At 45.4% G+C, this 25,411-nt stretch overlaps 1 protein-coding gene across 2 annotated transcripts in view; it reads right to left on the minus strand.

The window, feature by feature from the left end:
• The window catches only part of TEKT3 (tektin 3), a 102,295-nt gene extending 81,299 nt beyond the window's left edge, over positions 1–20,996 (minus strand). The window contains exon 1 of one of the 2 annotated variants that reach the window (XM_069654552.1): positions 20,812–20,996. The gene's annotated coding sequence lies outside the window, so the exon portion shown is untranslated. Of the gene's footprint in view, positions 1–13,990; positions 14,056–20,811 lie in introns of those variants that run through there. The other variant, XM_069654553.1, reaches the window with a different exon arrangement.
• Between the last annotated feature and the right edge of the window lie 4,415 nt (positions 20,997–25,411).

Consider the following 25,411-nt stretch of genomic DNA (forward strand, 5'->3'; position numbering starts at 1 on the left):
ATGTGAAAAACAAGCAGCACTAGACAAGGACAAATTATCAGATGTCTGTGATTAAGGTCAACTTTGCCTGACCTTATTAACGGGACATGACCAATGAGATATGTAAGTGTTAGCCTTTTTGCTCTCATTCACCCTCTCCCTCGGCTCAGTGTTTGTGTGGAAAATGGTGGGGGGGAGTTGGGACATTGGAAAATCCTATAAAATAGGATAGGGTATAGGCACGCGAAAGGGGGGATACCACATCTCCCCATGGGTTGTCTTACCCCCAATCCCCAAAGATCCCCAGGTGATCCTCCCGCACTGGTCCACCCCCAGGGTCTGGATACAAAGGTGATGGTTGTGCCCTGGCCACCTGAGTGAGAGATCCCCAGAGACTAGTGAGTGAGACACCCTTTGGTTTCTCACGCCATACATATAGAAGAATGGTCTACGACCCACTCCCATGAGAAGAAGGGAAACCACAGAGCAATTTACTAAGATCCATACTTGGCAGGGATTTGAACTAAGTTGGGCCAAGCAGGAAGAGGGAGAAGCAGGGGTCTGGGAGCTACAAGAGACCTTTCCTAAGGATCATAATCATACTTGGCAAGGAAGTGAACCAGGTTGACCCAAACAGAAAGAGAAGGAACCAGGGAAAGGGAAGCATTGTCCCTGTTGTTGTTTTCCAGAGAATTGCCAAGGGAAGTAATCAGGGCAAGGGAATCATTGCCCCTGGTTGTTGCGAAGCTTGTGTTGCAGAGAAATATTTAAGAACACTATGGATCTTTGTATTACATTTAAGAACCTTGAGTTTAGAACTTTTGTTGTCAGGAGCTGTCTTGAAAAGGGGAGCATGACCCGAAGAAGGAGGACATTCTTCCAGAACAAGTCTTCCCCTACTTTGATTGGATCAACACTCTATTCTTCTGAGTCAAAAGATCTTCTGTCCTATATAGTTTAGTCAATAGTGTGATCGATAGAAATAGGCTTTTGACTTGCGACAGTGGACTATTTAATTTAGAGAACGATATCCTGACAGTTTCCTTAGTTTTGTTTGAGGCTGGGAATCTCCTCATACATATAGGGACAGGTAGGGTGTTCCTGATTTCCTTTTAAACAAACGTTTATGAAAATCAAAATGAGCCCATTGTGTCCGAGTCCTACTTCTACACCCTTGCAATAAGGTGGCCCAAACGCAGAGCTTTAAAAGTTGGGTAACCTAATTTTAAAAGAATCTGAGCCTGTAAGTGACACCATTTTACGGACCTTAAAATTGACATGACTGAATCAGACTTTCTGGCTCCAGAAATGTGGCTGTCCTATGACAAGGTATTTCCAGTCACTTTAAAGTAGGAGGTAAAGGTTTACTGGTACCGGTATTTTACTACGGTAAATCCTTACTGCCTTACTACGAGGTCCCTTTGCGGGTTGGGGAATTTAACGCCTGCTTTTTGCAGGCGTTAAAAACCAACCCGCAAAGGGACCAGTAGAGCTAATTACGGTACCGCAATTTGCGGTACCGTAATTAGCGCCTTCCCGATTCGCATAGAGCCCTATGGGGCAAAAATGGGAATGGGGAAGGGCAATGGTGGAAGGGGGAATTACCGCCCCGCCAACCTTGGAATGGGGCGGTAATTCCCCTTTCCACCAAGGTGGTGCCGGTATATTACCGGCATGAACCATGGCGCTAATAGCGCCATGGTTCTCTGCCTACCATGTAATGAGGCCCAGTCACTTTAAAGCGGAAGCCTGTGCTCCCATGAGCAAGGCATTCCCTCCATGCAAGTGTGAGAGAACCAGAGATTGAACAAGTGTGTGTAAACACCTTGATGGTAAAGGGGGCTTAATTTTTTGAAGTACTGATTGTTGGTAATGTGCTGTTTGTGTTTTCTTGTTTATATGTCATTTTAGGGAAAGCTGAGGATCCAGAAGGAATCCTGAAGATTTTACAGTCGACTTTGAGTTTAATTGAAAATTGTATGGTAATAGGAATTGAAAGCAACGACAGACAGTATCCAGAATTTATTTTGTGCCAAACTACATATATTCGGTTTTAGAATTATTACAATTCAAACGTACTAATTTCATCCAGGCTTCAACATCAAGCAGACAATGATGTAATCTGATGATATCATCTTCCGATGATACTTGAATATACAATTGTGTGTCATCCACATACTTATGGACGGAAATGCCATGCTTCAGTACAAGACCTCCAAGCGGTTCCATGAAGATTGGAAATATTGGGAGACAGGATTGAGCCCTGGGGGGACACTGCATCGCATAGGAAGAGAGGAGGAATCATTGGTTCCCATCTTGACAATAGTATGTCAATTAGCCAAGAAGTATTGGAACCACTGTAAAACAGTCCTGTAATGGGGCAGATTAATACACAGTTAATACCTGATGCCCTTACTCAGATGAATATGCAAGTACCAATCCCAATCCCTGGCCCTCGCAAGTACCGCCCAGGTAAGAAACAATGCCACCTGAAACAACCCTGACACCCAAAGAGTCTTGTGGTGGAAGACGAAACCAACTAAGAGCATGAAGTTGTTATTAATAGAATAGATGATGTTACAAGTAGGATGACAGGAAGTTGTTACTATACATATATCTATATAGAGATTGAGAATAACAAGATGACTATACATACACAGAAAGCACACATAGTAGACCTAAGTACATATAGACATGAAGCATGAAGAGCACATAGACATGAAGAATACTTGCATATAGACCTGAAGGACATAAGCTTGCCGACATGAAGGATATTTGCACATAGACATGAAGAACATATACACATATATATGAAGCCCCTGAAAACAACATGTACGAGATGCAAGGCACAACATGATGAAGAATGAACCAAAGTGTAGCTATTTACCTAAACGCAGAGGCTGCAGCAAGTTCCCGGATTAGCAAGGCCTCAGAAGTCAAGGCGATGAATTTTACAAAAACGTGTGTATTCGAGAAACTCATGTGGAGCCAAAGCAGTAGCTTACGATTAGAGCCAATGTCAGAAACTAGGAAGGGAGAAGTGGATGAAGCGAACACAGGCACGAGATAACGGTTCCCAGGACGAGCAACGGTAGACTCCCCAGTTAATCAATTTTGATAAGCGCACAAACAACCCATTGGTGTCCAGGTGCATGAGAGCAGTAAGCCAACAGACCTAATAGAAAGTATTGACTAGTGCCATGAGTGGCCACAAAGAACACAACATGCACATTAGAATTAGCTAAACTCTTTTTTTTAATATAACAATTATTCTTTTTTGTTAACACAAAGAAAACATACAGCCCCGACCAGCGGGGTGACCAATACTTCCCTTTCCCGCCCATTCGTAGTTCCACACCTTGCTTCACATACAGAGGAGCTTAGCATAACTGGACATTTTACCACATTAATATTACGCAAACTGGTTCCCTTACGAGTCCTTGGGTTTTAGCACAGTCTGTCCATACAGGTTACTGTTCAGTGTGCATCTTCCCATTTTTGCCATATTTTCTGAGCTTTCAGGACATCCCCAGGCTGTATATACTCTTTTTTCCATTGCAATACAAATGTCCACATCTGTGATCCATTGCTCATAAGTCGGTGCTGTTGCAGAACCCCAGAGTTGCGCTATATTTCTTTTGAGTATTGCAGAGGTGGTAGATAAAAACGCTTTTTCATAACGTGTTAGCTCGATATCCTCTTCTATTCCCAGCAGTAGTTGTTTGGGGCTCATGTGAATTCTTTTGCCCATTACCCTTGACAGTTCGCTGCAGCACTGCTGCCAGTATTGTTGGATGACGGCACATTCCCACAGTATGTGATAATAGGAGCCTTCCTCCCTTTTACATCTCAAGCAGTGCGGGTCAGTGGTTTTCCCCCGGTTGAATAGTGCTACCCTCGGGTAATAAATTAGAATTAGCTAAACTCTTAATAAATAGCAGGAAATCCACTCTTAAACAAGGTACTCTTAAACAAAGCCGTTCATTATGAGTCAAACACAGATAGGACATGCCCACAAAACCCTCAGCATGCACACAGACGCCAGAAGGCACACAAGGTTAAGTTCAAAGGAAATGGAGACCTCATCCCCTCAGGATGATTAGGATATTGTTTGATTGAAAATATGGCAGACTATAGAGTTCTCTTCCCCCCCTATGTCTAGCTCATATATGAATGTCTCATCAAGGTGCCCAAGGTTGGTAGATCGAATGCCAACCAATGAAATGTTCCCTTGCCACACTGCCTATGCCAGATAGTTTTGACCAATCAGCTGTCCTAATAATGAAGAGATAGAAAAAGTGGTTGTAGTAGGATGGGTCCAGGTGGAGCCATCAGATAGGTATACACCAATTGAGTTACTAACCCCTATGTATCAGGAGCGCCAAGAAGCCATGCAGGTGACGAACGTGCATGGTATAAGCACCTTTAACATAACATAACATATACATAGTTTGAGCCACTACCCAACCTCATTTCCCTGTAGGTTTTGTAAAATGATAAGTGTAATGTGACATCATTTCTGACGTAATGCTGTAACAAAACCTGCTTGCAATTGTTAGAAAGACAGGCAATATGAGAGGAAATGCTTGTGTTCTGTCCTGGTTTTGGATTCGTTCTTTGAATAAAGATGGGTTTTGACATGCACCTGTGAACTCCATTGCTGAGTATTTTTCCTGACTGACTGTGTGATCCTCGGCAACCCCTAACCCATTCCTCCCACTCCTATGTGATGTACTAAGATGTTAAGAAGCATATAATGGTCCACAGTATCAAATGCTGCTGAAAGATTTGATAGCATCAAGAGGCAGACACTGCCTCCAGTAATGCGGAGGATGTTGTCCAACACTTGAATAGTTGCTGGTTCAGTACTGTGATTAGCTCTGAAGCCAGATTGAATTACTTTGAATACATTTGCTTTGTGAATCTAATCATTCAATTGCAATGCTACAAACCTTACCAACATTTTCCCTAAAAAGGGTAGGTTTGCAACAGGCCGATAGTATTTTGTATCCTCCGGCTCAAGATTGCTCCTTTTCAGTGATGGGATAATAATGACAGTCTTTAAGGAAGAGAGTAAACTGATTTGGCGTTTCTAATACTTTTTTAAATAGTTGTTTTACACTTTTTGCAGGCAATAATTCATTAGCATAGAATTTGGCTTCAGCGTATTAACTACATTCTGAAATGAATCCAATGTAGGAAGATATAAATTGTCCCAGTTACATTTTGTGATATCCTATCTACGTGATTATAGTCATTTAGTGGGTGATCCCTAAATTCAGTACAAATGAGTTCCCCTTTATCAGCAAAAAAGGATGGTATTTCACATAATTCCACAGCTTGATCTAGGAGGGCTGATTTCACGGGGTTGGTGCAGTTCCGAATGGTACTGAAGAGAATGTTTGAATTCAAATTAGTTGAAATAATAGTATTGGAATAAAAGACTCTTCTCTTCCTTAATAAAACTCTTCCTCTCTAAGCACATAATTTTGCATAGACAATTCAACTTTAGATCTGGAGAAGTGCCGAATCTTTTCCTGTTTGTGAATGAGGTGTTTGTTAAGCCAAAAGTGTACCATGCATTAACTGGTTTTTGCCTAACCTTTCTAAGTTCCTTAGCGGTGGTCTCATCTAGGGCATTCTGCAGCATTTCATGTTATCATTTTACCAGATCATTAGTAGAAAGAGATACATTTAAAAGTTGTGATTTTGAAAGACTAGGTCATACTCCCACAACATATATTTAAGCTGCAGCATCGGGCACCCCTGCACAATATCATAAGTTCGTGCTGATCAGGATCTCACTGACACAAATGCAGAATACATTCCAAAAATAACATAATGCCCAGCACGAGGCAGACAGGCTACAACATGATATCCCTCTTAACAAAAGCAAAACACAACCTTGAAACAAAGCATAACCTCTTAAACAAGCAAAACCTATTCACAAGAAGGCCAAGACAAAAGAAAGAAGAGAAAACCCAGCAACGTGTTAACAAAAGAACCAGGAATGATAATTGTCTTCATATTGTGTCCTTAGTACAAAACATAATCAGCAACACTGGTTGGACTACTGTTAAAATGGACAGGAGCCAATCCAGAGGTTGCTACATGTGAAGACTCACCCTGACTCAGTGACCTTGATGACTCCCCTTCCTCCGTGAACACAGGAGAAGCAATATCTTGATGCTCTTACGCACCCACTCTCTCTTGGTGCTCACTTTCCTGATGCTCATGTGCACCCTCACACATGTTCCACCTGTCATCTCCAGCCAATAGGCCTTGTTCCTCCTGGATTCATTCAGGCAATGCTCCCACCCCCACACACATGTCTGCTTTTCCTCCCCAGGCTTCTCCGGCAGCACCTGAGACTCTTAGGACAACAACACAGCTCTTGCCCCATCTCCTGTCACACTATGTCTCTTTTTCTTCTACAGTAATGCTTATGGGGCTGAAAAACTCTGAACGTCCTTTGGGCATCCTAAATGCCTTCCATACTCTGACCACGTCTGACAGTGCCCGTGCTTGTTCTGAGCACAGTGGACTACTGCAATTCCCTTTGACTTACTCAGCCACGTTTTCTCATCAACCGTCTTCAGCTACTTCAGAATGCTGCTGCCAGGTCCATCCGCCATCCTCCATTCGGAGCCCACATGTGCCCTCTGCTCAGACAGCTCCACTAGTTGCCTATTGAGAAACAGATTCTCTTCAAATCCATGTGCATTGTTCATTGTGCCTTCTACAGACTGGGGCAGAATATCTACAGGCTAAGTTTCCACAGTATGTTCCTTCTCACTGTCTTCGATCTCAGTCAGCCCTTTGGGTTCCTGTCCCTCGTGTTAGACTATCCCGTATGGGTGGCTGTGCCTTCTCAGTGGCTGCGGATAGGGCCTTGAACGCCCTTCCTCATCTTCTCTGTGCTTCTCACATTCCGCCGTTCATTGAAAACTCTATCGCTTTAAGCCTTTCTTATAAAATTGCTGTCTCCATGCTGCTAGCGCCATGATGCCCTTGGGCAAATGTGCGCTTTACAAGTATCAATAATATAACATAACCACGTCCTCCACACTTGCACACTTGCACCACAACATCCCACAAACATTCTGGATGGTGTGGTGTCATGTGCCATCTTGTACTTATGCTCCTGATGTTTTACCTGTTCTCGAAACAGAGAGATATCATCTACGCTCTGGGCCACCTCAGCCAGTCAATGGGGATACATCTCAGAATGGAATGCCCTTTCGCTCATTCTGACAAAAGGAGCTACCCTTGTTGCCACATGGGCTGTGTCCCTGTATCCACCATTATGTCCTCCAGTCTCTTCACCCAGTCCGGACCTTGACCATGCAGTTGATACGTTCCACCAACCTGTTTCCCATCGGATTGTACAAAGTTTGCAATTCCCTTCTCCCATCGGATTGTACAAAGTTTGTACAATCCTTCAATTAGACTAGAATCTTCCTAGACATTAACTGACACCATTATATTTGAATGCCCATCCCTCGAAAACGCTTTCTCCAAATATTGAATGGCCTAGTGTTGGCCTAGTGTTGGGGGTCCGTAGCATGGAAGACACAGGACCAACGTGGTATGCAGTTAAGTGTATTACTGTATAAGGTAAGTCACTCAACTATTCCAGATGACGTGCAACAGACTACAACAAACTGACCACCCACCCCCTGCCAGTCCAGTACTCACTCCCCAACTGTCACTCTTGGAATCTCCCCTCCCAAACACACCCAAGGTTCCACACTGACATCACAGACTTAGATCATCAAATCACTAGACCTCTCCCTCTGCTTTGCCCCCAATACTTAAGACCACAACACCTCTCCCTCCATTATACCAAACAATACAAAAGGGTATCTCTAAACCACACCACCACGGAAGACATGGTTCAGCGTACACAACTACAAACATGATCACATGATCAGCGTATGAACCCACAAATCACTAACGCGATCAACTACTAGACACAACAAAAATATCCCCACGTATCAACCTACAAGAGGCCACCAAATGAGTTGCATTAGAGGATTACACCACGAACAAAAAATGAGGCATTCCGGGATGAATGTTGCACACCAGTTAAGCCCTGGCACACACCCAGAACATGTACATGTAGAGGACACCAGCATAGTGTAGTAACTCGCAAACCACTTCACCACACTCTCTTAAGACATTAGAATAATTAATGTAGCATGCAGTTATAAGCATGCCCTTGCATCCATGCGAAACCATGCAAAGAAAGTTGCGCCCAGAACTAACCCCATCGTAAATATCCCCATGGATGAACATACATCCATAAGCTGCTCGTTGCACACCTGGCATGAAGTCGGACTCACACCTGACCTAACCAACTAAGCCAGACATTAACCGCTGTCTGTGATAGGTGTGGTATACAGCCACACCCAAAGAAACTAAATGCTGGGAAATACTCCTCCCAGAACCCGACCGGCCATTCTGGTTACAACACTATAAGCTTCTTGGCACTCTAGCCAGTAAGACAATTCCTCCAGCATTCACCCAAGCCAGGCCACATGAATGGACAGAACAGACAGGGATACATGTCAAGAATACATCAAATATTTTACTCACAATTTTGACAATAAAGCAACATTGTAGAAGATCCCCTAAATAGTGACAGTTCCATTGTGATAAAATGCCCAATGTTCCTGTGTAAATTCCCCGGACCTTTAGCTCCAAATTTCCATGAATTATAAATTCACCCCGCAACCACCACCCCAATATAGATTCCAAATACCCCCACATAAATTATACATTCGTATTAAGGCAACCTGGTACCCCATGTCCAAATCCAGAAATCCACATCCTGTCTAATGCAGGCCTCTCTGAATCATATATGCTATTTCCTAAGAATATGGACCACCCTGAACCCCCAATTACCAGATCCAAAGTAAAAAACTACTATCCCACAGACTCAACAACATTAACACAACAAAACAGTATAAATAACAGGTCTCCGAGAGCTAAACATGTACCCATATGCAAACCCTAAAAGGCACATTGACCCATAACTAGTTGAATCCACCACATATAACAAAAACAAAACGTAATTAAAGAAACCGGCCTCACCCCACAAGGACTCAATTACTCCTCCTCCACAATGCAGAGGTTCCTGATTTCTTGGTAAAGGGCTCACATCTCGGGGTCCAGTTCCCACAGTTGTTGGAAAAATCATTCGCAAGGCAAACATATGAATACTCTGACCAAGCTGCCATTACATTTCCTGCATTCCTCAGCCACTCTCTGTCTTCTGACAGTCACCTTCTCTGCCTTTTGCCCACTATATCTCTTCCTGCTGATTGCATGCTCTGCCACCTCCAATGGCCCATGCACCAACTCGAGACACATTTTTGTGCAGGCAAATTGAGCAGAGATGTGCTTCACATTGCCACCTTCTTCCTCCTCTGCAGCTACTGCAGGTATCACGCTACTGAGCGTCATGCCCATGATGAACCTTGGCACTCCTCTTAAACCAGCGCGTCATGAATGATGACGTGCGCGCTCTACCTTTTGACCATGTCATCATTGTAGCAGAGCTTCTAATGGTGGAAGAGCTCCCTGCATCATCTTGGCTCCCCCATGCACCTAGCCTCCTTGGCCCCATTGTTGTTTGATTCCAGCACCGCTGCTCGAACTGCAGGGCAGTGGCGTCTCTAGGGTGGGGTCAGGAAGGGAACCTGCCTCCTCTGCAAAATGTTGTGCTCACCCATTTTGCCCCCCTCTTGTCCCCATGAGGCAGATGTGGACTCAGGTTGCTATGCTTGCTGCCTCACTATGGCACCAGCGAGCATAGAACAGAAGAGGAAGGCTCTTGCAGGCTGACGTCTCAGCCGCAATAGGAGACAGGTATGGGGCTCCTGATGTGGCTGTTGGGGGGGCAGAATGCCAGGTTTGGGGCTTGTGCTATGGTGGTGAATGTTCAAGGTGCCAGGTATGCGACTTGTGCTGTAGGTGGTTGGGAGGCAGGATGCCAGGTATGGGGTTTGTGCTCTGGGTACTGGGCGAGGAATTCCAGGTATGGAACTTGGGTTCTGGGGAGGCAGGATGCTAGATATGGGGCTAGTGTTCTGGGGGGTAGGGAGGCAGGATGCTATGTATGGGACTTGTGCTGGGTGGAAGGGGACAGGATGCCAGGCATGGGGCTTGCAATTTTGGTGGTGAGGGTGGGGCATTATGCCAGGTATAGGGCGCATGCTCTGGGTGGTGGGGGTGCCAGGATGCCAGGTATGGGACTTGTGCTCTAGGTGGTGGGGGCAGCATTCCAGGAATGGGACTAATGTTCAATAAGGTGGGTTTGGCTGAATGCCAGATATGTGGGTTGTGCTCTGGGTGGTGGAGGGGCAGGAAACAGGAATGGGGATTGTGCTCTGGGTGGTGGGGGAAAGGATGCCATGTATGGGGCTTGCAATGGTGGTGATGGAGGCAGGATGCCAGGAATAGGGCTTGTGTTCTGGGTGTGGGGGGAAGGATGCCAGGGATGAGGCTTGTGCTCTCAGTGGGAGCAGAATTCCAGTAATTAAACTTGTGTTCTGGGTGGGGAGGAGGCTGGATGCCAGGTATGTGGGTTGTGCCTGCGGTGGTGGTGGGACAGGATTCCAAGTATGGAACTTGTGCTCTGGGTGGTGGAGGGGAATGATGCCAGGTATGGGGCTTACAATCACGGTGGCGAGGGCAGGATGCCAGGTATAGAGCTTGTTTTCTGGGTGGTGGGCGTGACAGGTACTGAGTTTGTGCTATAGGTGGCGAGGGAAAGGTTGCCAGGAACGGGGCTTGCATTCTTAGTGGTTGAATCAGTGCAGGATGCCAGATATAGGGCTTGTGCACTGGGTAGTGGAGGGACAGAATTCAGGAATGGGACTTGTGTTCTGGGTGGTGGAGGGGCTGGATGACAGGTATGTGCTTGCAATATTGGTGGTGGGTGCAGGATGGCAGGTATAGGGCTTGTGCTCTGGGTGGTGGGGGGCAGGATGGCAGGTAGCTGACTTGTGTTCTGGGTGGTGGGTGCAGATTGCTAGGTATCAGGCTTGATCTCTGGGTGGTGGAGGACGGGATTCCATCTATGGAAATTATGCTCTGGGCGGTGGGTTGCAGGATGCCAGTAATGGGGATCGCAAACTTGGTGGTGGAAGCGGGATGCAAGGTATGGGGCTTGTGCTCTGAGTGATGGGGGCAGGATGGCTAGTACTTGTGTTCTGGGTGGCAGGATGGTGGATTTGGGGTTTGCAATCTCGGTGGTGAAGGGCAGGATGCCAGGCAGGGTGCTTACACTCTGGGTCTTGGCGGTGTTGAGACATTTGAGTTTGGACTTGTGGGGTTCTACCCTACAAATGGTGATTACCAACCTTCAAACAGCGTTATTGGCCCATTTGAAGCTGCACCTGGCATATTATTGTAGCCCCTGCAAGGCTAAATATTACATAACACATGGTGGCTGACCAGGCATATGATGGAATTATTGGTGGATTTGAGGCTGAGCTTACATGGAACGTGTCATACTGGGGCAAGGTTGGGCAAGGATGGCATTGCACTGTTGGAACTAGCATTATGGTGACTGTGACTGTGTAGAGTTGGGGGAAACTGGCAGGGCTATGCTTAACTGTCAGGCTAGCACATTGTGCTGACAATTGCAGTTTTTAAGAGAACCATAATGTTGTTAATCCCTTAAGTGCCATAGACTTGCATAACAGCCTAGCTCTTACATTACCCCAGGTAGGTTGACATTTTTATCAGCAAATCCCTGTAATATAGCAACACAGATCACCCTGAATTGACAGCACCCTGCAGCGTTTGAGCAACATTAAGGTATACATTGAAGTAGCCTGGCATTTTGATAACATTGTGCAACTAATTCTGTTATACTCTGGCACGCCCTACCCAGTCCTGTGCAATGCATGATATCATGGCACAATATTAAAACTGGTGTCATTTGTACTGACCTGTGATACATAATTGGCATTACTCTTACAGTTGACACCCTGGCGTCTGCAGTATTAGAATATTGAATGTGTCCTACATAAATGTTTGTTACTGTCTTTTTATAAACCTTTACCCAAACATTGTGCTGCAAAAATACAGCGTGTTTACCTCCACAGGATCCCTTTGGGCTACTTTGCCCATGTTAATTTGGGAAAATCATTTACATCATAAATGTTTAAGTACTCTCCCTAATTTTGCCTGTGGCCCTGTCTGTGCCACCCTAAATGTGATCCCTGGAGATGGCACTGCTGCAGGGACCCCGCTGGCTCCTGAACCAGGATACCTTCTGACGCTGCTCCTTGGCCCACACATGCACCATTCCTTGATCTGCACATCATGGGTCTCTCCTGGACCACTTCTGCATTTGGATACCTTCCAGCGTAGTGCCTTGTTCCGCAAATGGTGCAGTATCTAAAACCACGTGTGACCAGACTCTCCTGGACCTCTGCTGTATCACACAGGGCCCCATCTCCATACCCAGAAACAGCCTCTCACAGCAGGCACCAGTCGTCTACTTTTCTGAGTCGTTACTCCGCTGCATAAAGCAATAAGGCACTTTCTGCACTGCCATCCTCCATCCTCTCCCTTGAGCGCCCCACTTCTCACAACAGGCACCAGTCCTCTCCTTTCATGGGACGTTACTCTGCTGCATAAAGCAATAAGGCGCCCCACTTTCTCCACCAGCCACAACCTCTTCCTTGCTGTGGACTGTTTGTGCCTTCTGCCAGTTGATGTAGCCACTGCTTCCTTGATGAGTGTGGGTGGACCTTTGGAAGGCAGTGGCTGTCTCTTTAACTGCTCCCCCCCACTGCAGCACCATCACTGAAAACCACCTCATTGCCAAGATGCTGCGGGTTCGTAGCATAGAGGACACAGGACCAGCTTAGATGTAAAGGGAGGTTTATTACTTTTACTCCTGATGCATAAAGTAAGTCACACAACTTTTCCAGATGACATTTAACAGACTACAGAGCACTGGCCACCCTCACCCTGCCAGTCCAGTACTCCTTCCCCAACTGTCATTCTTGGAATCTCCCCGCGCACACATTCCCAGGGTTCCACACTGACATCACAGGTACACACATGCAGGCTTCCATGGCATCATAGACGTCGCTCATCAAATCACTAGACCCCCTCAGCCATTATGCGTCCAATACATAAGATCACTGCACCTAGCAGTGGAAATGGTATTAGCAAAATCAATCTCCAACCACTTGAATGTCACTTGGATGCATATTCTACAAGTACAATGGAAAACCTACTCTCTCCTTACTCAGAATATATATAGGGCCCATGAAATCAACCACAAGTTTTCCCACACCCGAAAAGGAGCTTCCACCGAGATTAACTCTTGAGCACAAGTTTTCAGAGACTTGTCACTGAGGGGACATGAATGGTACCCACATACATACTGCTCAGCCATCCTGTCCATTCTGAAGTCAGCCTCTGTTTCATTAGGCCACTGCCCAGATGCCTCTATTAGCCAAGTTTACCAATTACCTTTGTGGGTCTAAGGGGGGAACCAAGCTTTGACCGTTTGCAAGGCCAAGTTCGGGTTGAGTTTTTTGGCCATCTGTGGGGTGCCTTTAAAGGCCCTAGACAGAAGCCTCCCTCTCCTGCACAGCAGCATTTAAGCACTGCCACCAAAACGGCCTTGTTTTGCTTTTATTTCATCTGAATGACACAAATTTCTACATTGCAACCAACAACAGCCCTGTTTTGCTGTTATTTCACATGAATGACAAGAAGTTATACACTGCAAACAAAAAACGGCCTTGCTTGACTTTTTTTTCATCCGAATGATAAGAAGTTATACGCTGCAACAAAAAACAACCTTGCTTTACTTGTATATCAGATGAGGGTCAAGAATTGCAATACTACAACCAAAAACGGCTTTTGCTTTCCCTTTCATATGAACAGCAGCCCTTTAAACACTGCAAACGAAAAACGGCTTGGCTTTTTCTTTGTGTTTATGTCAAATTAAAGAACCATGTGAAAGGAGGCCTACCCATCAGTGCCAATCGACCAACAGCAAATGTAAATTCACTCAAGAAGGAGGAATCAAAGAATCCTGTGACCTGCAAGACAAGATTTAAACATTAAAAGCAAAAATGGCCTGCACACGTGTAAAAAGAAAAACGGCTTTACAAAGCCCCAGTGGAAAAAGATAGCACTGTTCTAACAGAGAAATATCAGGGGAATATGATTGGAGTGGGGGTTGACCAAAGCAAATGCAGATTATGTTCCAACCCACAAAACTCCAGTCACCTTTAAATATAGCCTTACTACAGGAAAAAAACAGTTCTGGCATGAAGGCAGGAACTCATGATGACAAAGCCCCACTTCCCGCTGGATATCACACATATCCTATAACCATCCCGCAATAAAATGAGATGCTGTTGAGGGTGTCATAATTCCCTGCTCTGCCAGACATGAAGGCATGAGTCCAGTGATTTCAAAAAAGGCAATGTGTGGCTAAAGATTGACCAGGAGGAGTGAGCCCTTCCTGCACCCACCTCAAAGAGCAAACTGCAAAGTTCAAATGGACTAATAAAATCGCTGGTCACCGACTGAGCCCAGAGGAAGACAGATGGCTGTGGGGAATAAAGCGGCCCTCCCACATGTTGAACAGGACACTCCCAATTGACATTAAATGACTGATTTAATTTTAGGCATTTTTCGCAGCACTCAGAATGAGAATTAATTTCATTTTATGGTATTTTTTCATGTAATTTTCGGGCGGTTTTAAAGGTAGTAATTGCATTTTCAAGGGCTTTGGAGACTGAAATGGCCAGTTAAGACTATTTTCTGGCTGATCTAAAAATGGGACAAATGTGACAGTTGGTGAAAAGATGGAAAATGAAATTAGAAACATGCGTGAACATTTGCAGATTCATAACTTTTGTAAATTTTATGAAAAGGACAAACATGTGCCACCGGACCATGCTACATCGTACGGAGTTGGCGATCAGCTTACCCAAATCCCTATGACCAGCTAAAACCGAATATCTGTTTCATATGGCAGGGTCTAGTGTAAGTATGAAGTTATGAGACGTGCCAGTTTTGCCAAAAAAGTGGTAATGAGAACAAAGAATTGTAATCAATGCAAGCAGACAGATGGTGCTCTCTTCCCTTGAACCAATCATGCCAGGGGGTGGAGAGAGGAATGGTAAACTGTCCTATCAGAGCAGCAGGGATAATGACAGGGTACTCCCCCTAGATTGTAAAGTTAATGATGTCATTTGTGCTATATAGACTGTACTAGGTCTGGCGGACAGACACATCAGCATCCTGGGAGACAGGAGAAGGAAGACAGGGAGCAGGCGGTTGACCGTTACCATCCTTGAGAGTGCAGTGACCTATACCCATTGCCCTAGCTCCCCAGAGTGTCCTGAGATCCAGCTGGCTCTCCTGAATCCCAAGCCAAGGCTTGCTTTGTAAGTAGCATGCATACCAGCCCTAAATTGCATAAGCCCTTCATTTTTGTAGCATTGCATCCAATATTTTTCCCATTGACAGCCCCAAAAATTGCCAGTGTAATTCAGTTACCTTCCCATAGAAGAATCTATTATTAGACTGTGGCTGTTAGTAGATCTCCTTTGAAAAACCTCTCAGTTGACTGTGTAAATCCTTAGTATTTTTTTGTTAAGTAAATCAATTAATTCCCCCATTGAAATTCACAGTTCAAGATTGTTGCAATTCGAAATCAACCATCTTGGTCCTGGTGTCTGTATTTAATTGTTATAGTCATTAAAGTGTTGCCTCAAAGGTATTATTCTTCTTGTAACAAAAAAAAAACACAAATGTGTCCATGCATTGTGTGCATTACCAAAATAAAATTCCTATGATCACCTGTCCTATCAAACCCAAACTGTTGTTCCCATTGTGAGAAACCACTTTTGCCTAGAAGTATACCTGTTATGTGCCTCTGTCCTTGTCATTGAAAACCGATTTCCCTATTGTAAGCTAAACCCCTTCACTGAGCTGCCTGTCATTGTAAACCCAGTGTAAATGAATTTCCATTTGCCACTGTATTTTTCCCTTTTGCCTTTGCTTTCTCACAAAATTGATTTTCCCACTTCATGTTTATTTTTGGCCTAGTGTGCTGATTAATATTTTATAAACTTTCCCAATCTCCTAAAGTGTAAGCAACACGAATTTTCTTTCATTCTGTCCCTCAGCAGTTGTGAAAAATAATCAAAATCCCATTCTGCCATTTTGCTCCAAAAATGGGTTTTCAATTTCTTTACTAGATCCCATCTTGTGGTGGTGGGCTTTACCACAAATCCGATTTTCTCTCTCTATTCGTACTCCTTGGCACTGCCTTCCATTCAAAGGAATCAAGTTTAGCTGTTGTTTCGGGGTGAGTGTTGCAGGAGGAGTGCTAAACTGTTGGTACTATTATTTTGTAAAAAAATGTCTGTTTCTGTTTTGCCATGAAAGAACTGTGTGAATTGTAATAGGATATCTTAATCTAATGGTTCTGTAGAGATCGTTGCATTTGCGTTGCCACAACATTGGTGGTTTTGAAATTGATTGATTTTCCTTTTCCATTAAATAATACATTAATAAATATCTTATTGATACACAGCGGCCTGGTTCATAGTCCTTTGTCACATGGGGTGTTTGTGGAGGTTGGGTGCGAGACGGGTTGGAGGTCTACTCAAAAGAACCGGTAGTATATTAAAAATAAACAGAGTTTTATAGTACGCCACATTCATTGTAGGGGAAGGAGTTCCCTACCTGGCATGTGCCGTGTAATAAACCGTGACACATCTGCAACCAATGTGACCTCTGTCAACTCACTATCCTTGCGCACTGCCTCCATCCACACAGAATTCTCTGCCATCATTGATACAGCATCACCCCCTCCCTCACCCTCTCCTTCATAACCTTAACTAACATCCATATCCGGTGACCTCTACAAACAATCCGCCACAGGATTTTCCTTGCCTGTTGCACAAGGGCTTGTGGGGCTAATACAGATAAAAGTTATACCCCAAATACAACGAGGTAATTTGTCAGTGGATGTCACGTGACGTACCACTTTCAGAGCCTATATTTAAGCAGCGTGTCATACATCACTATCATGTTCCTCAGGATCTAACTGTTCCAAATGCGGAATACATTCCAAATGTAGCGTCATCCAGGGCACAAAGTCTACACCCCACAACACAGATGTTCTCGCAAAGCATTTAGGAGGATACAGGCGCTATTTAAAAAAAAAAAAGTAAAGCTATGTATATCACTTGCATTTTTGCTGAATAGAAACATGATAGCAATAGCTTAATAATTGCCCAGTATCTGTATTGGGGTGCAATTAAATGTCTGCAGCAGTAGGTGTTCGATGTCACCTTGAAACTAAATGTACTAAGCTGGGTACTCCCCAGAGGCAGGTTAGAGCCACGCAGGAGGTGCTCCTGCTATAAGGTCGCCCTATGCCTCATTGTTGCCTGTCTCTGAGGTCATTAGCAATCTAAAATAAACAGGCGACTGTTATCATGGCAATCCCATACAAATATGTACTTACTGTACACACAGATCTCCCACGCCTGATTTCCTTGGCGCTGTGCCCCGGCCAGGGATGGCACTGTTATACAATTGTATAATGTATTACTCTCCACACACCCCGCTCCCAAAAGTATATCTTCTTAAGTAACGTAGCACATGGTATGTATTATGAGATTCAATACCAGAATAGCTGTTGTTCTTAAACTAAGGATTTGATTTGCTTTTTCAGTGCACATGAATACAATTAAATGTGTAAGTTTCCGAGATGTGGTCACGTTGTACATCGGTGGCAAAAATTATAAAATATTAACACTAATACGTGTGGATCCGAGGCCCTAATCAGAGAAAAACAAAAAGTATTGCATCCAATGTTTGTCTCATGATATATGTGCATATGTTGCATAATGCAATTATGAGTTATATCATATTATAGGACGTTGTGTTATGTTAAGGGGTTGTGTGCTGTAAATTATGTTTTCATGTGCTACGCTATGCCACATTAGATGGGCTTCATTACGAATTTGTTGGTAATTCAGCGGTAAATCCACCAAACTGTCCCCAAACTTGTTTTCTGCTACCACCACTTGGTCCTGTGGGTTTACCACGTGATTATAAGTGGTGGGAGGGAGGTGTGAAACCGCATACATGGTGTCCATAGAACTCCATGGGGATTTCAGTGGAATTGTTGCAAGTGGTAAATCCTTTGCAGTAATTCCACCAAAATAGGCCTATAATGAAGGCTTTGTCTCATGCTGGCTGCTGGAGCGAAATCCTCCACTTAAGGTCAAACTTGAACTTTGGTGTTGCAGGAAAATCTGTGGTTATTCCGTTGCCGCAAAAAAAGTCAGTACTTTCGTATTTAGTACATTTTTGCCATGCTATAATCTATATGAAGTATGTATGTTTGTTATGGTCGCCTCCACAATGTTATGTTATGCTATGCATTGTGCTGGTGTGTTATGTTATATATTGCTATGGCAGAAACTATTAAACTATGATACACTATGTTCTGTTATGGTATTGGGTTTTACATTGCACAGTTATCATTTGCATGATCTCCTGGCTCTTTGGGATCTGCATAAGGTTGGGCTTGGTTAGTAAGGACAGAAGGAAAATGCAAAGTATTTCTGCTGCTGTGGCAGTGAGTCAAGGTTGAAAGAACCCTGGTTCTGGCTGCAGGTACGTTTCAAGGGATTTGCGTCCATAGCACTTGATGTATCTGTATTCAGAAGGGAGCCTCCTGTGCTCAAAGTGCAAGAGTTCATTGATCTGGACTGTGTTGTACAAGTCAATGTGAAAGATGTAGCGGGCTAATGGTTTGAGTATGTGGTGGGGGAGAGTTTGGTTACTGTGTGTGGGTAGCTTAGCTGGTGTTAATATTATACGATGGGAGGCAGAAATGACTATGTTAGTGAGGGAACAGACAGTCAAGACCCCTGTTAGCATTCGGAGTATCCTATACTACCATGCGGATATCCGAGTAGGGGACCACCTAGCAGCAAGTTAATAATGGAGACACGTAAGAGCAAATCACATCTGGGCGGGCCTCCTACTAGGGGCGCACCTAGGAAATAAGTCACAGCAGCGACGACAAAGGACCACATCACAGCAGGAGCATGTTAAGAGCAAATTATGTTCTGTTATTTTAATGGGATATATAACACGCACCACTGCCATTTGTATCGTCTCCAGTTGCTCAGGCAGATCCAAAGGAAACTGAGGAAGTGGATGGGGGGAGATGGTTGATAGTGGGAGGAGAGGTTGAGCAATTATATTAGGGGAGTACTTAGGAACAAGCCACAGTTGAGAAGCACTTGGGAGCAAATCACAATGGTTGGATAACCGGGAGCAATTTCCCGTTATGTTACAATATGCGTTGTTAGATGTTGTTACACAATGTTATCTGATGATGTGTATAATACTGTGCTATGTTATACTATATAGGTTATGTATATTTTTTGCAATGCTATGTTATTCTACCTTATGCTACACTTTATGTTATAAGTTGTTATAATACATTATTTTATCCTATAATAAATGAGGGTGCGCGTTGCCATGTTGGATCATTTTAGGTTACCTTATGTTGTGGGATGATATTGAATGTTTGTTATAGGTTTTTATGTTATGTTATAATGAGCCATGTTACATGTTATGCTATCCTGTTTTTTGTTATGTTAGATTATGCAATTTTTAAAAAATATTTGCAAAGCACCCGGTGGCTGTCGTCACTGCCTTTTGGCAGCAAACACAAATGAGCAGGACCAGGGGCGAATATTCTCCTCAGTTCTCAATTGATCTCTTGCAGCACCTAATTTTCGAGCCACTACACACCATTCCTCTTAGTTGTAGATGATAGTCTGCACACTACCAGCCTTCGAAGAAATAAAGGTAGCACGTGAACGCATGTAGGAGGCAGGCTGCAAACCGCATACAATGAAAGGGTGACATGAACAGCAAAGTGTGCAAATGCTACCAAAAGTGTTTTTTTTATTTTTTTGTGAATGTGTATGTTGGGTCCAGGTAAGGGATAACCCTTGACTTAGATCAATTATTGCATACTCGTTTAATTAAGAATGCAAGACAGCCCACGTGGTCACATTTATAAATATAGTTTCATTGTAGTGGAAAAGTGATCATTGTTTTAGCCAGACTGCATTCTGTCCAGAATTCCTTTCACACTATCTGTCATCTAGTTCTTCGAGTTTTCGGTCACTATGACCGCACAACATGTGGATTTATTGTACACGTGTACTTGGTAAAAAGTACTATAGTTAGACTCATGCTAGGCAAATCCATTCTCCAAATCAGCACGATGGAGCACTATATTATGTAATGCGTTGGGGTAGGACATTAGGGATCACGGGAAGAAGGCTGTCTGTTTCCCTGTTCCCGGACAACGGAATGTCTCAACGTGTGCTTTCATTTAACCCTAGGACAGCCTGTGTTGCCAGCCCAGCAAGCCCCTCCGAAAGCTTTGCTGTCCGAAGAAAATATAACTCGTCTTAAAAGTTATTTCGAATTAAGAAGAGAATACAATGTGTTTTTACATAACAGAAAATACCAGTTGTAAAATAAATCCGCACAAAAGGCTTTCTTTTAAAAATCTAAAAGATAAAGTGTATGTTTTATTAAACAAGAAACGTGACAAGCGTTACTTTTCATGGCTACATACTGGAAAATAAAAAGTTTGAAAAAGGAGAGAAGGCGCTATTTGTACTTTGTCTGAAATATGAAAGAATTGGTTTACATGTTTGCTAAAAAACGATTTTTAAATCGAGGTTCGAAGTTTCCTTCATTTAGCTGGAAGCTCAGACTCACCTGGCGATGCCCCTATGAGCTTCCTTGGTTCCTCTCCTTCTGCCTTCCCTGCACTGACACCAACTCTGGCATCTTTGCGTTCTCAAACGAGCCTCCTGGGCAGTCGAACGCTTCCATTGTGACGCTTGGAACTATGACAGCTGTGAAGACCAATCATTCTCAGCCGTTGCCAAAGAAGGGCGTTTAGCGAATCAGTGGAGCCAATCCGAGATAAAGACGAGTTTAGGAATGCACAGGCGGGTTCCGGGTTGTCTGGGTTGCTATAGACTCTCTGCCTTAGTAACCGTCTGGCTGCGGGAGGGGAAGGAGGCGCTGCTGGGGGTCAAGACAGGCAAGACTGGACAGGACTGTGAAGGGGCAGGCGTCCTGAGGGCATGGGAGCGCGGAGCTATATGTGCAAGGTCACACTTCCGATGAACGGGCTGCACGCTATCTGTGCAGTCCATGGCACTATGAACAGCAAGTGTGTTTGTTACTTTTCCACACCTTCCCCCGTGAGCATTCTATGGCAAGACTGGAGGCGAGCATTATGCTTCATCTTCCTTTATTTCTACTCTTCAGCAGTTCAACAAACATGTAAAACAAAATCCTGAAAAGTGCTTTAAAACTAGCAATTTTTTTTTTTTTTTTTTTTTTTTAAACTACAAAATCCATGATCCTCTGTAGTCCATGCTCTCTCCACCAGTCCCAATCCACTTCCTGTGCCTGGACTCCTCCTCTTCTTTTACTGCTCTTCAAGCAGATAAGTACTATTTCCTTTCCTCTCCGAATGCCTGTGGATATATGGGTTGACTGAAGAGAGGAATGGTAGATGGAAAGAGATGTTGAGTGTGGTTCGCAGGGAGAACGCGAGATAATTAGTCTAGAGGCGTTCTTTTTCACCGCAAATGTCATACTACGCGCGAGCGCGTTAAGTTTCAGATTTCCCCTGACTCAGAGCGGTCGTCGAGGGGATATCGGCGGAGCCCCAGGAAAATTCCCTTGATACATAGGGTCCGCCGAGAGGCTGACGGCCCCGTGCCGTATACCCGACACCTCAGGGGCGCGGTCAGCCTCACGAGCATAGGCAGGTCGCGCACGGAACAGTGCGCAAAGCGCGAAGCGGATCGCCTCATCGGCATAGCCCCCACCCGCGGGTGGGCGGAGCTAGCGCGTGAAGCGCGGAGCGTCTAGCTCCAACAACATAGCCCCCACCCGCGGGTGGGCGGAGCCTACACGCGCTAGGGCGCGTAGCGTCATCGCGAAGCGGCGAAGGATTATTTCCAACGCCAGCGTTCGTAGACGCGGAGCTTTTTTCCCCTCTCGACCCCGACTAGTAGAATCTAAGAAGGGGTGAGAGACGGTGCACGCAGCTCGATCAGCTGAGACACGGACATCAACACCGTGCATAGAACGTGACAGCAAGAGCTGGAAGACTCGGGCATAGGAGCCCTACGCTGCCAAGAGGCAGTGGGATAGTGGAAAGTTGATTGAAGGCCGGAAGGCTGAAGAAAGACAGAGGTGCAGCCACTTATATAAAAAAAAAAAAAAAAAAAAAAAAAAAAAGAACATCATAAGAGAGAGTGGGCGTGCTAAGACACCTGTACCAGGTATTCTAGGCACACAGCACAAAGGAACATGTCAGACTTTGAGTGGAGTGAGGAGGAGCAATCCCAGGACCTCGCTGCCAGCTTCAAGCAAGTGCTGGGTAGCTCTCTTATAGATGCAGTGGCAGAAGGGGTGAGACCCCTACAAGAGAGGCTGGAGACGTTAGAGGCCATACTCTCGCAGCCAAAGACCAGCACCAGAGCAGATAAGCGCACGCCCACAGAACCCTCGAATGAAGGGCAGAAGGGGAGTAAACAAGCCCTAAAGAGGAAATCCTCTGACGACCCCCGGGGCTCATATGAGGAGGCGATAGAAAAGGCCTCGGAGGTGCCTGACGCTTTTGCTAAGCTTAAAGAAGCGTACCTACAGAAGCAGGCAGTGCCGAACCTCACGACCCCCGTTCCAGGGGAAGATAATATGGGAGAAGACCTGGGCTCGGAGGAAGAGCTAGTAGAGGAGCAAGGCTCGTTAGGAGATGAGGAAGGAGAAGAAGATGACTGGTCTAGACCCAGTGGGGGCAAGAAAGCGAGGAAGGAGAAACACCTCGTAGAAAACGAGGAGGATATGTTCGACCCAGACAGCATTCATAATCCGAGGTCCACCGAGTGGCAACCATCCCCCCGAGTGACCCAGTATATGGCAGCAAGATTACGCAAGCCACTAGACAAGGAAGTGAGACAGCGCCTACGAGCAGAGTGCCCGCGCCCAGACTTGCCAGGAAAGGTGGCGGAAGCACCGGAGCTCGACCCAAAAATGCTGACTTTTGTAGCCAAGGCCAGTAAAGACCCCCGGAAGGGGATTGATAGATCCTGGAAGTCCTGTCAGGAGAAGTTACTAGATTTAGCAGGTCCGCTCGCAAAAATCATGGACCTCGCAGAAAGGGCGAAGGACACAGGTGAAGAGGTGGATCCGGAAGCCCTCGCAGGATGGGCTCAAAGAGCCGTCTGCCTGCTTGGAAACGCAAATTGTGCCATCGCAGCAGAGAGAAGGAAGGGCTTATTGCTCAAGATAGACTCTAAATTGAGCGACTTATCGTCATATGAAGCAGGGGAAGGCGCACAAGGCCTCCTATTCGGAGAGACCTTCGGGAAGGAGATGGGCCGGTTCGTAGGAACTTTCGCATCACTGGAGAAGGCTCAAGCGTCTATTCGCAAGATATTCCCCAGCAGAGTTTTTGGAGGGACCGGCCGCTACAGAGGTCGAGCTGCCGGTCGCTACCAAGGAGGGAGAAGACCTCAGAACACCAGGGCACAATACTGGGAGAACAGGAATCAAGACACCTTTTTCCCATCCAGGGGGAGATTCCCAAGAGGCCGAAGGGCCAGAGGATCGGGAAGAGGTCAAGGATTTACGCCAGGTGAGAGCGATTATGTATCCCCCAGTAGGGGGGAGGACGCGCAGATATTTAGAGAGTTGGCGCAAGCTTTCAAGCGATTCCTGGATACTGCAGACCGTCAGCGGACTGCATCTAGATTTCATAGAGACCCCAGTGCAGCGATACGAACCGCGGAGCCAGAGATTAGCGCAAGCGGAACAAGCAGAGCTAGACAGCGAGATAGCGCAGCTAGTGGCCAAGCAGGCGATAGAGAAATGCGAGACAGCCCCGAAGTTTGTGAGCAATATGTTCCTAGTGCACAGGAAGGAGAAAGTACGCCCGGTGATAAATCTCAAGGAGCTGAATGGCTGGATCATATATCGGCACTTCAAGATGGAAGGCGTCCATCAGCTCAGAGACTCCCTAAGAGAAGGAGATTGGTTGACGCGTCTAGATCTAAAGGACGCTTACCTCACAGTACCTGTTCTAGAGGAATACAGACCATTTCTAGCTTTTCGCTGGCGAAGTCGTTTCTGGCAATTCAAATCGATGCCATTCGGTCTTGCTTCGGCACCATGGGCATTTACAAAGCTAATGAAGCCAGTATCGGCAGCGATCAGGGAAAAAGGCATAAGGCTTATTATTTACCTGGACGATCTCCTGCTGCTTGCAGAAGACCGGGAGGTATTAGTATACCAAACGAGATGGGTGCAGGACCTTCTGACCTCACTAGGATTCCTAGTGAACAAGGAAAAGTCAGATACCATACCAGCACAGAGGTTAGACTTCCTGGGATTCATTCTAGACACCAAGAAGGCGACCTTAGAGCTTCCAGCTCGGAAGATGAGAGACATCAAGAGAGAGATCAGAATATGCTTAGAGAAGCGACAAGTATCTCTCAGGACATTAGCGAGAATAGTGGGGCTGCTAGCAGCATCTATTCAGGCCATTTTTCCGGGGCCACTGCACTACCGTGCACTGCAGAGATTGAAAATAAAGCATCTGCAGCTAGGTCTGAGGTACCATCAACAAGTGCCGCTGGATCAGGACTCGATTACAGAACTGGAATGGTGGTTAAAGAATATGGACGCTTGGAATGGGCGAGCCATATTCGGAGACAGACCGGATTTGATAATAGAATCAGATGCCAGCCGGAAAGGCTGGGGAGCCAGATGTGGGTCTTTACAGACCGGAGGCAAGTGGAGCGAAGAGGAGCTTCGTCTACACATAAATTGCTTAGAGCTCCTGGCAGGATCGTTCGCGATCAAAGCCTTTACGAAAGAGAGAGTGAAATCTTGTGTCCTGCTGAAGATGGACAACATATCAGCAGTGCGCTACATCAACCATTTAGGCGGTACGAGATCCAAGATGCTCGCAGAGTTAGCGAAGGACCTGTGGCATTTCTGTCTACAATCAGGGACGTCGGTGACAGCAGAGTACCTGCCTGGAACACTGAACGTAGTAGCAGATTGGAACTCTCGGTACCTGACGGATTCCAGCGATTGGAGGCTGGATCCAGCAGTGTTTCAGAGACTGGACACGAGATGGGGACCATTACAAGTGGACCTGTTTGCTTCCCGGCTCAATACGCAGAGGAGCGACTATTTCAGCTGGAGGCTGGATCCGGGAGCGCTGGGGACAGACGCGTTCCTACAAGAGTGGATAGGAGGTCCACATTACGCTTTTCCCCCCTTCGCG

Source organism: Ambystoma mexicanum, chromosome 3q, assembly GCF_040938575.1.
Source record: "Ambystoma mexicanum isolate Mex_15411 chromosome 3q, UKY_AmexF1_1, whole genome shotgun sequence".
In the NCBI taxonomy this organism is placed as follows: Eukaryota; Metazoa; Chordata; class Amphibia; order Caudata; family Ambystomatidae; genus Ambystoma; species Ambystoma mexicanum.